This window comes from Syngnathus leptorhynchus, chromosome 15 (genome assembly GCF_054491065.1).
Source record: "Syngnathus leptorhynchus isolate UIUO chromosome 15, UIUO_Slep, whole genome shotgun sequence".
Classification (NCBI taxonomy): Eukaryota; Metazoa; Chordata; class Actinopteri; order Syngnathiformes; family Syngnathidae; genus Syngnathus; species Syngnathus leptorhynchus.
Window position 1 is genome coordinate 3,487,861 of NC_141209.1, and position 13,766 is coordinate 3,501,626.

Below are 13,766 nucleotides of genomic sequence, written 5' to 3' on the forward strand. Positions count from 1 at the left end.
GTGTGTATGCTTGTGTTAAATCTACTGCGCAGCAAAGCGGACTGGAAAGCGCTGGGCTCCAGCCGGCGCCGTTGCCAATGACAACAAAAGGGCCTTCAGTCGGAAAGCTACAATAAAACGGCATCCGTGCAGATTTGCTAAATTGGCAGAGTGGCTTTTTCTCATTAGAATATTACCTCTGGCCCCCTGACTGCAAGTCGAAGCCCATTAAGATGACCTTCGCCGCCGCGACGCTCATTACGCAACGGCGCAAATGCTCCGAGGCCGTAATGAGGAGACTGGTGTACAGTACGTAGCGATATGAAATGTTATCAAGAAGGGTCCAGCCTGCAATTATGAGGACCTTTTTGTGAAAAGTTCACTTCTATTATCCCCCGCTGCTACCACTGGTAATGGCATTGAGGCCATAATGGCTCCCCCTGTAAGTTAATATCATATATGAAACTGGATATCGCTAGCCCTGGAGATTTCGTGTGTGTGTGTGTGGGTGTGTGTGTCGTCTGCATGTAAGCACTCCGGCGACATAAGCAGGCGCGTCGCGTTCATTGCATTGTGTTGATATTACGAGTCATTCATCATTCCATCCTGACACCTGCATGAAATAAAACACAGTAATTAATTTGGTTAGACGCGGGGAGCTGGAGTGTGATGGAGGGGCGAGTGATGAAGAGCCGGGGAGGGGATTATGGTGGGGAAGGTGACGACGACTCCACAAAAATTAACCGAGAATTTATGATATTTTTATGTGTCATTTGTCTCGCGCTGATTTTAGGTGGTGTACGATGACGAAGAGGAGAGACTTTTAGCATTAATATGATACAGTAATTGCATACTTAGGAGTCCTGGAATAGATTTGAGTTCTCATTTATCAACACGGAGGCGATGATTAAAATAGTTTTGCTAGAAGCAAAAACAGTGCTGACAGACAAAAGTCGTGACAAATCTTAAGAGCCGTCTTGTCTTGGGATCTTTATGAGTACACTGTAATGCAGAGTTGGATGTCGAGGAGGCGGAGTTTCATCAGCCTCCAATGAACTGGGCTATGGGGCAGTTAATACTTTGCCCTGGGTATTTTGCCTAGCAACAAGTGGTCAAGAAAAATGTGACGTGAAAGAATAAATCAAGCTAATTTTGATTTTCAACTGTATGCCATTATATATATATATATATATATATATATATATATATATATAGATATATATATATATATATTAATAGAATAAATAATAATAGAAGAGATATAAAAAGAATAATCCCTAAAATATCAAAACACCGATATAAATATGATGGCGTATTTTTTTGCGAGATCAATCTACACGAGACACCTTATTAAGCAAATGAGGCTGTGGAATATACAGACGAGCTTATCATCTATTTGACTCTGAAAGCACGTGGTGAAGGCTGCACTGCTCTACATCTTTTTCAAGTGCAAAAGGGATCATTACTCTATCGCAAACCTGCCTCCACCTGTCAGTCGCGGGCTCCACATCAGTCAGCCGCATGCCGCCACGCTCTGGATGCTCTGGCAGCGCAGGCAGACAGCGGAGACGGATGCTCACGCCGCGGAAAGCGCCGAATTAAAAGGCAGAGGCTGATAAATTGACAGCCGGGCCCTCAGGACGAGGATGCAGACGATGGGATGATCAACCTGACTGCAAGGTGAGGCGCCGGGCCGCGGCTGGCAGCGGCAGGAAACGGTGATGCTCTGTTGCACATTTTTTATGGCATTTGGGATTTACATGTTTTATTTTTACCGTGTGCATACTTTCTCAGAAATAGATGTTACGGAACGCGCAATGGGATCCGCCATGCTTATCTTTCTAATGTGCCTTTTTAATGCACTATAAAACAACGGCTATTGTGAGTGCTCAAAAGCTTGTGATGTTTCAAGTCATGTTACCTTGAATTTGGAATCAAAATGAATGTTATAAGAAAATATGAGGACTCTTGTTTTAATTTAAAATTATGGTGTTATTTGTTATTCAGCTAGCTTGATGCTAATGACACTAACGTTGAGGATTCCGTTGTTATAAACTTATAGGGAATGTCAAGTTCAACATTTTCCAAACTAGTCTAAACACGGTATTGTGATGAAAATTATGTTTGTGGAATATGAATGAAGCAGTAAATCATTCTAAGGTAGCAGCCATTTTGCTTTCCGCTGCCATTTGCCGTCGACTGAAAATGACATCACATGGCCAAACCCAGAAATCAGTTGAGCTGGTTGTTACCTGAGCCTTTAGGCAGCACTGTGATGTCATTTTCTACTGACAGCAAGTAGCAGTACAAAGAAAATGGCCGCCCTCTCTTCCCAGCAGCAACTGCAAGGATGTTGTGCTCCTGTGTGGAGTACTGTAATTTCAGACCTCCCCCTCACTTTGACTTCCTTCTTCAACAGTGGTAAAACGCTGCCCTCCAACCCACTGCCCTGACGTTCACCCCAACACAGGTGTTTCCCATTGCCACTCGCACCCCCCCGCGCCGGCACCAACATTGTTTTAATGGGGAACGACTTCTGACGCACCACGGTGCTCTGTGTTTATCTGCGGCAGTGTCCACTCACGAGGGCTCCTGGGACAACACATGGTTTGAACATTAGTTTGTCCCTGTGGAGTCAAAAGGATCCACTTGGATGTTGGTTATCACGGGAAAGAGCGTAGATCCGGGAGGGGAGGGGGGAGGCGGCGACGCCAGGGCGGGCACTACAGTGGAAGCTGCAGAGTTCAATGGGCCAAAGGTTGTCGAAATGTACAAAAGTTACTGAACTGGTTTGGACTCAAAGATTGAACTGAAGGTGTCCGACTTTTGAGGTTTCACATTTTGAAATTCTAACAGAGTCCAAGCGGAAAGATCCCGCTGTTACCGTACCCGAGTTAATGAGGCCACCGCGTGCATAGTCATCTTGATAATTTAATTTGAGGGCGCCCTGAGGTGGAGCAATCTTTATTTCATCAGCTCAGAGCCGTTTATTTCATTAAAATGTCGACTTGTCCATCAGTAAGAACCTGTTCCTTTTGAGATAAGCGGGCGGAATTCATCATAATTGCAAATGTTTGCCCGTAATGTAAAGAGCTTGTGGGCTATCGTATTCTTTTGACATGAAAAGGCCCGTCTCGCATACAAATCAGAACAACTGACAGTAATTCCCGGAAACGTTTTTTTTTTTTTCCCCAACGTGCAGCCATTCAGAAAGTGAGAGTTGCTCGGGCGTTATAATTGTTGCTACTTTTTAAAAAAAATATATCTTAATAATTATAGACAATTTTTTGTGGGTCCCATTTCCTTAACACAACATGTCAACAGTTTTGATTAATGCGCGACTCGAACACTCCTCCACCATTTTTTCCTCCTGTTCACGTTCATGTCGGCGTGTCACATGAACACGTGTGCAAACACATACGCGCAGCTTTTCACCCCCGCGCGCATCTCGTCAGTTGAGAGGGGACGAACCGACAGCGACTGCCGGGCAACTGGAGCGATCGTGATTGACTTTACGATCGCAACATCAACGTGCCAACTGGTCTTTATGCTTTCAAGAGATGCCAAAAAAGTTTCCGAGAAATCCAGCTTCACTTTGGAAACCCGCCCACTCCACAACCTTCCCCCTCAAGACGCTTTTAATGGCATTAAATTACAGGCCTGAACCAACGACAACAACTGTCGAGGTTTAAAACATGTTCACGTGACTTGAGTGACGGCATCAGTTTTTTTTCTCCTACATTCGAGCTTAGATGTGGTCGCAGCGGCGGGTTGCGAGTTGTCAAGACGTCACTTCCTCTTGTCATGTACTGATACATCGTGACAACCCTTCCAGATGATAAGTTCGTGTACATTCAGCACTAAGGTGAACTGAGAGCGCCATCTAGAGGGCTCAATAAACCCTACACTGGTTCATGAATCATTTTGAAGCTTCATTTTGTAAGTTTCAAACTCAGTAAATTGCATTCAAAAAATTTTGCGGAAAATTAAGAATTGGAAAAAAACGCAAGTTTCCGTATCATGATTTCCGTTTTTTGTTTATTTTGACGTATTTGCATTATTTCATTTCGTTTGATTTAGGTTATTTTGGTCGTTTTCATTACCTTAAAAATAACCTTGCTATGACAAGAAAAATAACTTAGCGCATTTGAAGGTGAAGTAACGTTGCGCGGTATTGGCGACTACTCAAATGTAAGTACTTGTGCTCTGTGTAGATGCTGTCATTGTACTAAAAAGCCCTTTCTTGCCCCCGCGACAAGGTCGCGCTGGGACAGGATGTAAAGTGGCCTGTCAAGCGACCACCGGGGTGCAGTTCAATCCCCCTAATTGCATCCTTGAACGAGACGCCTTATGTTCCTCACACACACCTGATGGTAAAGGGTAGTTGACAAGTGAGCGGTTGCCCTCACTCAGCCGCCCCCCCCCCCCCTCATCCTGACGTGAATGTATGGAAGATAGAAAAGGATGATGTACTTCCCTTTCAATGGCGGAGTGCAAGGAGAGAAAAGGTCAATTCATGACTAAAATTGCCTCCATCAAGCTACATTGTGTTGCAATGGACACTTGGAATCGAGATACTGAATTGTTCTACTTTGTTCGTGCTGCCTAATATTGTGTGACGAGCTCATAGAGGAAATTTTGGAGAATAAAAAAGCAAGTGGACTAGACGGCACAGAAAGAAAGTCTTCGCTGTCTCCACGGTGCCTCATTAGGGACATTGATGGATGGGCGATTGCCACAACTAGGCTCAGCCAAGGAAAGTCCTTGGGTATTGTTAACGTTTATAGCGACGTGTTGTTTTAAGTTGTGATACCACCAATCACCAGTAGATGGCAGACTAGACTGTCCATTTCATAGATTTCATCCATACATTTTTCTCATAGTCGATTGGGGAAATAACTGCTGGTAGAAGCGGCTCATTAAAAAGTACGAGTATGCTTAGTTTTACAATTATCAACAATACAAAGTCAATAAGCTCACGGCAGGATGACCTGATCTTTATTTCTCTGGCCATCTTTATGGAGAGCCCACTTAACTTGCCTTTCCTTTTTAACACACCCCCTCTGTAGTTGCGTATCGGATTTACAGCCGATAGTTTACTTTTATTCCGGAGGAGGTCATACGATATGATATTTTCTGCTTCCCAAAATGGCCGCGGCCGCCGGCCCAGACGTATAAAACACACTCTTGACAGCGATACATCTCGAGTGATGACACCGTTCTGAAACAATCTCGATATTGCCTTTCCCGGCCATAAACAAAACCTGACCACAGTTCTGTGCGCTGATGGCTGACGGCCGTGTGTGTATGTGTGTGTGTGTAGAAGGAGCAGGAGAGAAAAGACAAGAAGCAGAGGGATGTACAGATGAAAGCTCAGCAGCGGGGTCTGAGCCAGCCAGTAAATGGATTTGCACTTGGGAGAAAAGTGGGAAATGGCTGTTAGCAACACAATCCCGAGGAGGCCGACGACGCGAAGGGATGGCTCGAGAATGGGCTAGGGGGGAAGGAGAAGAAGGGATGCGAACGGGGCAGACAGAACGGGACCGCGTAGACATGGGGGAGCACTGGCAGGTGCTTCATCATCTGCTAAGGCATTGTGGCTCCGCCCGTAAACAGTCATCGGGCCTCTCTGGGGAGCAACCTTCTTCGTAACTAGCACAGGTATAAATCTGCCTCTTAGCCACTAAATTAGACACATTCTTGTGAAGAGACTCACTCTGCAAGTGCAGCACAAACCCAATGGGGACGGGATGGGTGGGTGGGGGGGGGGGCAATTCACGGCCTCAATCCCCGGCCTTCCATTGCATCATGCAGGAGTGTCTGCCGAAGCTCAAAGACGAGGACTAAGTCCAAGGTCTGCGCTTTGTCACCTCCCCACATTATTGAAACTTTAATTACGTCTCTAACACAACACACCCGACTCACTTATTTTTATGCCATTAATTTTTTTTCCCCCTCCATCGCGAGGTCAAACCAGCTGACAGTTAGGATTGTATTTCTGAGGGTGCCAAAATCCAGAGCCATCTGGTTTATCAAAGAAAAATATTTTTAAATCTCTTCTGATTGATCATATTAACAACAATGCATACTTCATCAACCAGGCCGTGATCGAGACTTGATGGGACAAGCCTGATGGCGACAGAAATAATCCAGTGGCTGGTCTTGTAAATGAATAATTGATATCAAGCCGAACAGACTAATGAATGCAAAAGTACTTTGGCTTTGACTGATAGGCCTCTTTGCTCCAGAAGCCTTCCCAGCGGTGGCGGGCTGCACCGGAGGCGGAGGTGCCATCCTCTATAACCCGTCTAATTGCTCCTTTGACGTGAGTGACTTGACGGTGTGTGTCCGTGCGCTTGCCACTCGGGGCTGACCCTTTTTAGCCTGCTGTTTATTAGCATCGTTCCAGGTTATCGCACCAATTAGGGCTTGGGATAGCTGGGATCCGAAAGAAACGCCGCACGTAAAAATGTGTACTGTTAGCTACCGGTGAAGGAACGCGAGGGACTAGTGCAAATGCTGTAAAGTTGAGTTGCTCAAAGAAATACCGTTTCAGTCCTGGAACTTTCCAGCAAAGATTTTTTACCATTAAATTGTTGTAAATATTTCAGTAAGCGCCACATCAAGGCTCATTCCCCACTTGTGCCGGGGCCTTGTCCAAACAATCTTACTTACATTTTAGCGCCATTATGCACACCCTCCGTGTCCACGGGCCCTGATAACATTCTCACAGCAGTTTCGGTGCGGCGCTCACACCAAACAATACCTTATTGACACGGGGCCCTTTGGCTCACAATAGCCACAAAACACCAGGGTTCCTGTTTTTGTTGACTCTGTTTGAGGCGGCCATTGAGGCAAAAAGCCACTGTGGACACAGTGTGGACGCATAATGGGAGCTCTCTGTCATACAATACAACAAATCAAGCCTTTAAATGTTTGAGCATGATAAGGCAGAGAGAGGGCAAGGGGTGGAGGGGGGGGGTAGAGGCAGGAGTCAGGTGTAGTTGAAGAAAATGCAAGGATTAGGAATGAAATAGGGTGGTCTCGCACCACTAGGGGACAGTAGTAAGTCACGGAAGGCAGAAGCAGTGTTCTGTAGGTGTGTGTGCGTGTGTGTGTCTCTTTCCAAAGTGTGCGTGCGGCAAAGCGTGAACAAAAGACTTTCTTTGTTGCGGATAATAAAAGAATGCCGAAATAGCTCCTTGACTGCTTTAGAAAAGATCTTGATGATGCGTTTGGCCCATGATGCACAGGAACAGCTCTGGATTTGCATAATCACGTGTAATGTAAAGCAGCCAACAAACAAACTGTGGCTGACGGAGGGGAGGTAGGGGAGGGTGCGCTTCTTTTATACCCCCTCCCTCGTCCTTATGGACTTTCTATGCACACTAAGAGTACATTTAATCTCATCTGCTCGCAACATAAAGGAGAACATTTGCGCATTGTGGGGGATCGAGCGCTTCCGGAAACAAAATAAGCAAATGAGAGGCATCCATTTTAGGTGTGAGCACCACTTGTGATGATTTACCGCTTTAATTAGGCCCTTCGTTGCAGGAAGATGCAAGCGTGATTCCACAGTTAAAAATGACATACCTAGAATGTTTAGTTTTTTTGGTGGGGGGGGGGGGGCAAACAAATGTTTTTTTTTAGGCATCACTGCGCAACCAAAACAGGCTCATCTGTTTGTTAACCGGTTAAAGCAGTCAAGTTAATATCAGCAACTGCTTGGGAGTGCTTCTTGTCGTCATGGTAACTTGATGGTATGTCCAAAACGGCGCCACTTTCTTCTTCTTCTTCGTCAGGCAATTAAAAGCACAACAATAACCATTAGCCTCTGTTATAGTAGTTGCGCTCTCTGTTAGGTTCTCATGAATTAGTCAAGATTGTTAATTGCACATTTATGACGCTCAAGGCCACAGAGAGTTGCATTAAACGGTGCAGTAAAAAAAAAAAAAGCAAATGAGTGAGCATGAAAAATAGATTACACTTTTAGATTACTGCTTAACTGAGTGTGGAAAAGAGCGGGAAAAGTGTTTATGTTGATTTTTGGTCTGAAAATGTATGTTTTTTAATTGATTGTGTTTGATTGTTGTTTTTTATGTACTTATTTTAATGTTTTTTCTAAAATTGAAAATGCTCCAGCAACATGGTCGCTGCTTGGTGAAATTAATGATAAAATAATAGTATACAATAAATACAAGAAAATAAATACTATATAACATTGGGGATTAAAAAAATTCAAGAATTTGAAGATGATTATCATCTTTTTTTTTATTTAATTCATTTCAAGGGCCTGTTTATACAGAGACAAAAATGGGGGCAAATACAGTATTTATTTCTTAAAGCGCTCCTGCGGCACCATGTCTTTGTGTTTGCACTTTATCGTCGTCTATTCTGATCTCTGGCGTGTTTCATTATTAAGTGACTTTTGAGTGACACCGCGCCGGCTGTCACCGCCATGTGCCGAGGCTCCCTCTCATTTCCAGCACCCGCGACGACAACGATAATAATGAGCGTCTCGGTGCAGCCCTAAGACCTCGCTATTTGTGTTATTGTTGTGAGGGTCGTCTCACACTCACACACACACACGCGGGGCCCTGACGTTTGCTTTGCTATCAGCAGGAGTGCACAAATACAAACACATTTGCCTGAGTTATTGACCTTTATCTCCCCACTTTTCCTGACAGCCATCTCCAGTTATTGACAATACAAACACACGGGACGACGCATAACCTTTCATTCACACACACGCTCTCTCTCCTTACTGTCTTCCTCTTTCCTCTGCTCTATCTCTCTTGGAGTTTGCATTTGTTTCAATAAAATAAGCCAATGCTATTTTTATTTTGCTCCAAATTTTAATTTGGTGCCTTTAGGTTGTTCTGATGGATATGGTTACTGCAACAAAAACAAGTTGCAAAAAACATATTGCTTAAGTTAAATTAAAGGTGTGCAACCTATGGCACTCCGATCATTATATGGGCCCCTGGCGACATTCGATCCGGTCCAACTGATCAGAGTAACTCTTCCAAAAAGGCCCAAAATAGAGACATTCGGGGGATATTTTTTCAGAAATTTAGTACAGTCCTCAGAGGACAATAAAAACTCAAATGGCTTCTGATAGCAAAAAGCTTCCCCAACCCGGAATTAAATATTTATCTTGTATACGTGTAGCATTTGCATTTCCGTGTCGAGTGGATTTTTTACACGTACATATATCTATGCGGTGTGAGGAATAACATAATTAAACAGAATACAGGCCTGAATCCATGGACCGATAATAAAGAGAATAATTTACTGCGTCTCAATACAGCGTTGAATAACAATGGTCGTAAAAAGCACTAGTATTCCGCTAATGATTCTCCTCCAGGATTTATTGTGTTTTTCAGCGTGTGGCGTACATAAAACACGCTGCGTCCCCTGTGCTCATCCACCCTTACCCCTCCCCCTTCTGCAGGTACTTCCGAGGCCCAAAATTAAATTTTAAACATTCCGGCCCGGTGTTTGGTGACCATGGTTAATCATCGGGAAAGAAAGACATCAAACAATATTTGATAATGAGAAAAATGCCTCCAGGATATTAGGGGAATGGTGGGTGGTGGAAGTGGGGTGATGCTGATGGAGGGCGGGAGCACAGCGGGAGATGCTAGCTGCAGCACAATGTCGTCTAGACCAGAAGAGTCTACGTGTTCGTGTGTGTGACGCGCACACACACATTAACTATCTACGGCCCACTCAGTCACCTCTTACGGAGTTAAAAAGCCATTAAAGCATTGCCTCTTTCTTAAAGTTCATGATGAGATAATTAGAATTCAAGATTGGAGAGCCGGTGCGGTGAGATTAGCTGCGCCGCGCCTCAACTCAATTATTTCACGTTAAAATGGATTTTGTGCAAAGGATGGGGGGGTGGGGGGGGGGGGGAATCCAGATGAGAAATACTGCAGATGAAGTGATTTCCTCCTTGACGTTCATTTACAAATACATCTTATTCAAGAATAATATTACTCAATTTGAGTAATGCACAAATAAATGTTTAAAAAAAAAGAGCTCACCCCAAAAAACATGAGTTATATTTAATTCAATCAGTCCACACATAAGAGTCCATCTATACTTGGTTGCTAAACAAAACAACAGCACCTACCTTTTTTTAGTGCAGTACACACACACACACACACACACACAAATACAGGAATTGTGGTTAAAGAAAAATCTTTCAGTTTGATTTTTGTACCCCCCCCCTCCATAAAAACAACAACAAAATGATACCGACAGTACTCAAAACAAGAAAAAATTTGGGAGCAGAGTGGACAAGAGTAAGGTGAGGGTGCGTCGGATAATAAGGGGGAAAATAATTTCTCCCGCGCTTTTGAAGCATGTTTTTTGAGCTGTTGATTGACACAGCGTTAACAGTCTGGATGGAACAGAGGCCAATCGGCAGCATGTGCAACCACCGCTCATGCAAATGGAGACCGCGCCGGCCAGCCCCTTGACTTTGATTAATGAGCTCCAGCCACAGCCTTTGTTTCCACACGTAGCCATTTAGGGTGAAATACAATCCCAAAATATTATCAATCCCCTATTAATCTGGTGAATTCGCCGAACAGTGCGCTCTGCTCTTCCTGCGTCTCGTGAGCATTAGGCACAATTGCTTTTAATTACTTGTCTTGCTAATTAGATTCATTAAAAGGATAATAAAATAAATGGAGGAGGCACAGTGGAAAGCTCAAGCGAAACACATGTCTTGTCTGCTGCGATGTAAAATATGGATGTGGGATTTTCTGGGGCAGTCATGCTGTTCGGGGGGGGGGGCACGAATCCGATACCGTGCTAATACTACAGGCATTTCCTGATTCTGGCTTGCCTCGTGTTTAAACTGTGATTTTTGTAGAGCTGAGATTCCAGACTCCTTGAAGATTCCGAGAGCAATTTTGCGGTGCGGGACCAATGAAGTCACCGACTTTAAGCGGCGGGGAAAAGAAGGAAGAAACATTATGACAGTAATGCTGACAATGGAGTGAAACCAAACACGCTCTTTGCATGGTAAGCGATGCCACGGGATGTGGAAAAAAGAAAGCGGGCCTAATGGGCATGATGTGGAAAGATCTTACAATCTTCCTTAGATGTGCGACGAGTAGAGGAAATTACACGAGCAAGCAAATCATCAATCATTATATTCGGCAAGCGGGGGGGGGGGGATGCTGTCAATTTGCCTGACGTTGGTTCTTGAGCGGGTGTGTTAGCAGCATTAGGGGCACCTTGCTTTACACTACAATGGCAGCGAGAAGAGAGATCAGTGCAGCCTCTCTTGGTATCACAGGGAGACACCCTTTGTAAATTCACCTCCCACTGTGAGCGGGCTTCACAGCTGGTTAACAGCGCTGCCCAGCTTGCACGCGGCCGCCAACGACAGATCTTTTCACAGTTTATGTAAGTGTAAAAATAATATTTTGTGAAAATGTGACAGCCTATCAAAATATGGAGTCTGTCCGAGACTTGACCTAAAAACTCAAATTAACTAAATTGCATGGCAAGGTGAAACAGATATTCAATATATTTATGACCCTGACATGTTTTTTTTTTTTTTATTCAAATATTTTACAGTATTTACTATAATTATTTAGCACCAAATCCTTGGTAAATTTTACTTACCTTTTTTTATTTGATCCTTGTTGCGTAAATGTAGCTAGGATTCACAGACACAACGTAATCTGTGATCCTGCCGCTTTTAAAGCCAGCACAGTTCACTGACTCCCAACCCCGGCTCTGATTTTTATCTTTTAATGCCATCACATTACACTGATCCTTTTCTACCTATTACACACCCCTCCAGCAACCCACCCCCTGATCCTCTGATACCTAGCCTCGGCGCTCCTTCTGCCCCTGACCTTGGCCCTTTGTAGCAATCAGACCAGACTTCCTCAGAGGCCCCGATCTTATCTAGTGCTACCAATCCCACTACACAGCTTCCTTTTGTAGCCGAGCGCGGCGCAGCGAGCCCTTTCAGACCCGCCGACTGTGCCGGCGAACACGCGCCAGGGCCGAGACCTCGGCTCATCTCAGTCATCATACTACACTGCCCAACAACAATGGCCTTTATTTGCCCGATGCGGTGCGGGTCATGATACAGGCTTTGGTGCTCATCAATACATTGTTCAATCACAATGGGGAGGAACCAGCAATAGTGTTGTCAAATCAAATGTTTTGACTCTATAGCCTTGCGGTGGAATGAGACATTTCCAGTTGACAAGGGGGGGGAGGGGGCACATGCTATTCATTAAGTTTTTGAAATGTAAGCAGACAAAACAAGAAAAAAAAAAACCATCCACAATCCTTTGTAAGATTTTGTATGGTAAAGAAAGAAAGAAATTTAAGCAGACTGCATTTTACCAGTGCCAAGAGACTAATTACAATTACAATTAAAATGATAAGAATGATCTTAAGGGGAAGATTTGTTGAATTACATCTGAAGTTATGTATTATGGGGGAATGTAATTGAGCATGTTACTCTGCACGTTTCATTTTTGGTTATGATTATTCTTTCTCTCTTTTAGGTCTACATTTTGGCACCGGAATCTTTCCCGCAAAGTCAACTGGCATAGGCTCCGGCTTACCCATGACCCTTACAAGCAGTAAATTGATTTATTTATATCTTAGCAACAGGAATATAAATAGACGTACCTTTCTTTACATACATTTCTCTTTTGATGAGGTCAAAGGCAGTTCCTCCAGATTAGGAAAAGAGAATGGACATACATTGTCCTCTTCTGATCAGTTGCATTTGTAAACTGTATCGTGAAAGGAAATAATAATCAATGACAAGCAGCTAAACAGTGAACCCTCACAATTTGCCACTATTGCCCTCACTACTAAAGCCTTATAATTACCTTAATTAATACTTTAAACTTTATATATACAACAAACTAAGATACAAAACCTTTGAATATAATTGCTAGCGCGTCTTGTGTGTGTGTGTATGTATGTATGTATGTATGTATGTATGTGTGTGTGTGTGTGTGTGTGTGTGTGTGTGTGTGTGTGTGTGTGTGTGTGTGTGTGTGTGTGTGTGTGTATATGTATGTATGTATGTATGTGTGTGTGTGTATGTATGTATGTATGTGTGTGTATGTATGTATGTATGTATGTATGTATGTATGTATGTATGTATGTATGTATGTATGTATGTATGTATGTATAAATATATATATATATTGCTCTAACAGAATGTTAAAAGGGCAATAAGATATCATTTTGACTTTTTTTTTCTTATTTGTTTTTGTAAAATTATTTTAACGGAAAAACAAATAAAGTATGTAAAAACAAAGTTAAAACAGAAACATCAACCGTTAGGTGGCTCCAGGGGTGATGTTCCCCTTCACTCACTCGCCATTGGACTCTTTAGCACTTTTTAGCTGACTGAAGTCGAAAATTGAAGCGTCAACCGTCAGTTATGAGTCACAACACATGATTTTTACCGTGTTTTTTTTTGTTGAAAGTATTGCTTACATTCTCAACTCTTGAATCTTGAATTTTGTGAGGAGAGCGCTTGTGTGCCTTCCCTGTGTATTCAAACACACCTTTCCCCTGAAGGAGGCTCGTCATCATCGGAGTTCTGCCCACTTCCGGCAAAAGCAATCCAATTGTAGGCAAGTATACTCAGATCCGTCAGAGATTGACCAATCGGCGCACAGCTCGCTCCTGGGTCATCACTTCAACTTCCCTAGCGGGAAGCAGAACAGCTGTTACAAGACGTCTCTGATGAATGGTAAACAAACCCCTTTTCAGGCTTTTTT

General features: G+C 43.5%; 2 protein-coding genes across 10 annotated transcripts in view; one reads left to right on the forward strand and one right to left on the reverse strand.

Annotated features, from left to right (window-relative positions):
• dph6 (diphthamine biosynthesis 6) overlaps positions 1 to 13,766 on the reverse strand; it is a 136,214-nt gene that overhangs the window by 82,435 nt on the left and 40,013 nt on the right. For 6 of the 9 annotated variants that reach the window (XR_015068373.1, XM_085932735.1, XM_085932734.1 and 3 more), the window contains 2 exons: positions 13,551 to 13,693; positions 12,655 to 12,761 (listed from right to left, as the gene is read on the reverse strand). The gene's annotated coding sequence lies outside the window, so the exon portion shown is untranslated. Of the gene's footprint in view, positions 1 to 12,654; positions 12,762 to 13,479; positions 13,694 to 13,766 lie in introns of those variants that run through there. The other 3 variants (XM_085932732.1, XM_085932737.1, XM_085932736.1) reach the window with 3 other exon arrangements.
• cdin1 (CDAN1 interacting nuclease 1) overlaps positions 13,629 to 13,766 on the forward strand; it is a 36,690-nt gene continuing 36,552 nt past the window's right edge. Inside the window, exon 1 of the mRNA XM_085932742.1 lies at positions 13,629 to 13,738. The gene's annotated coding sequence lies outside the window, so the exon portion shown is untranslated. The remainder of the gene's footprint in view (positions 13,739 to 13,766) is intronic.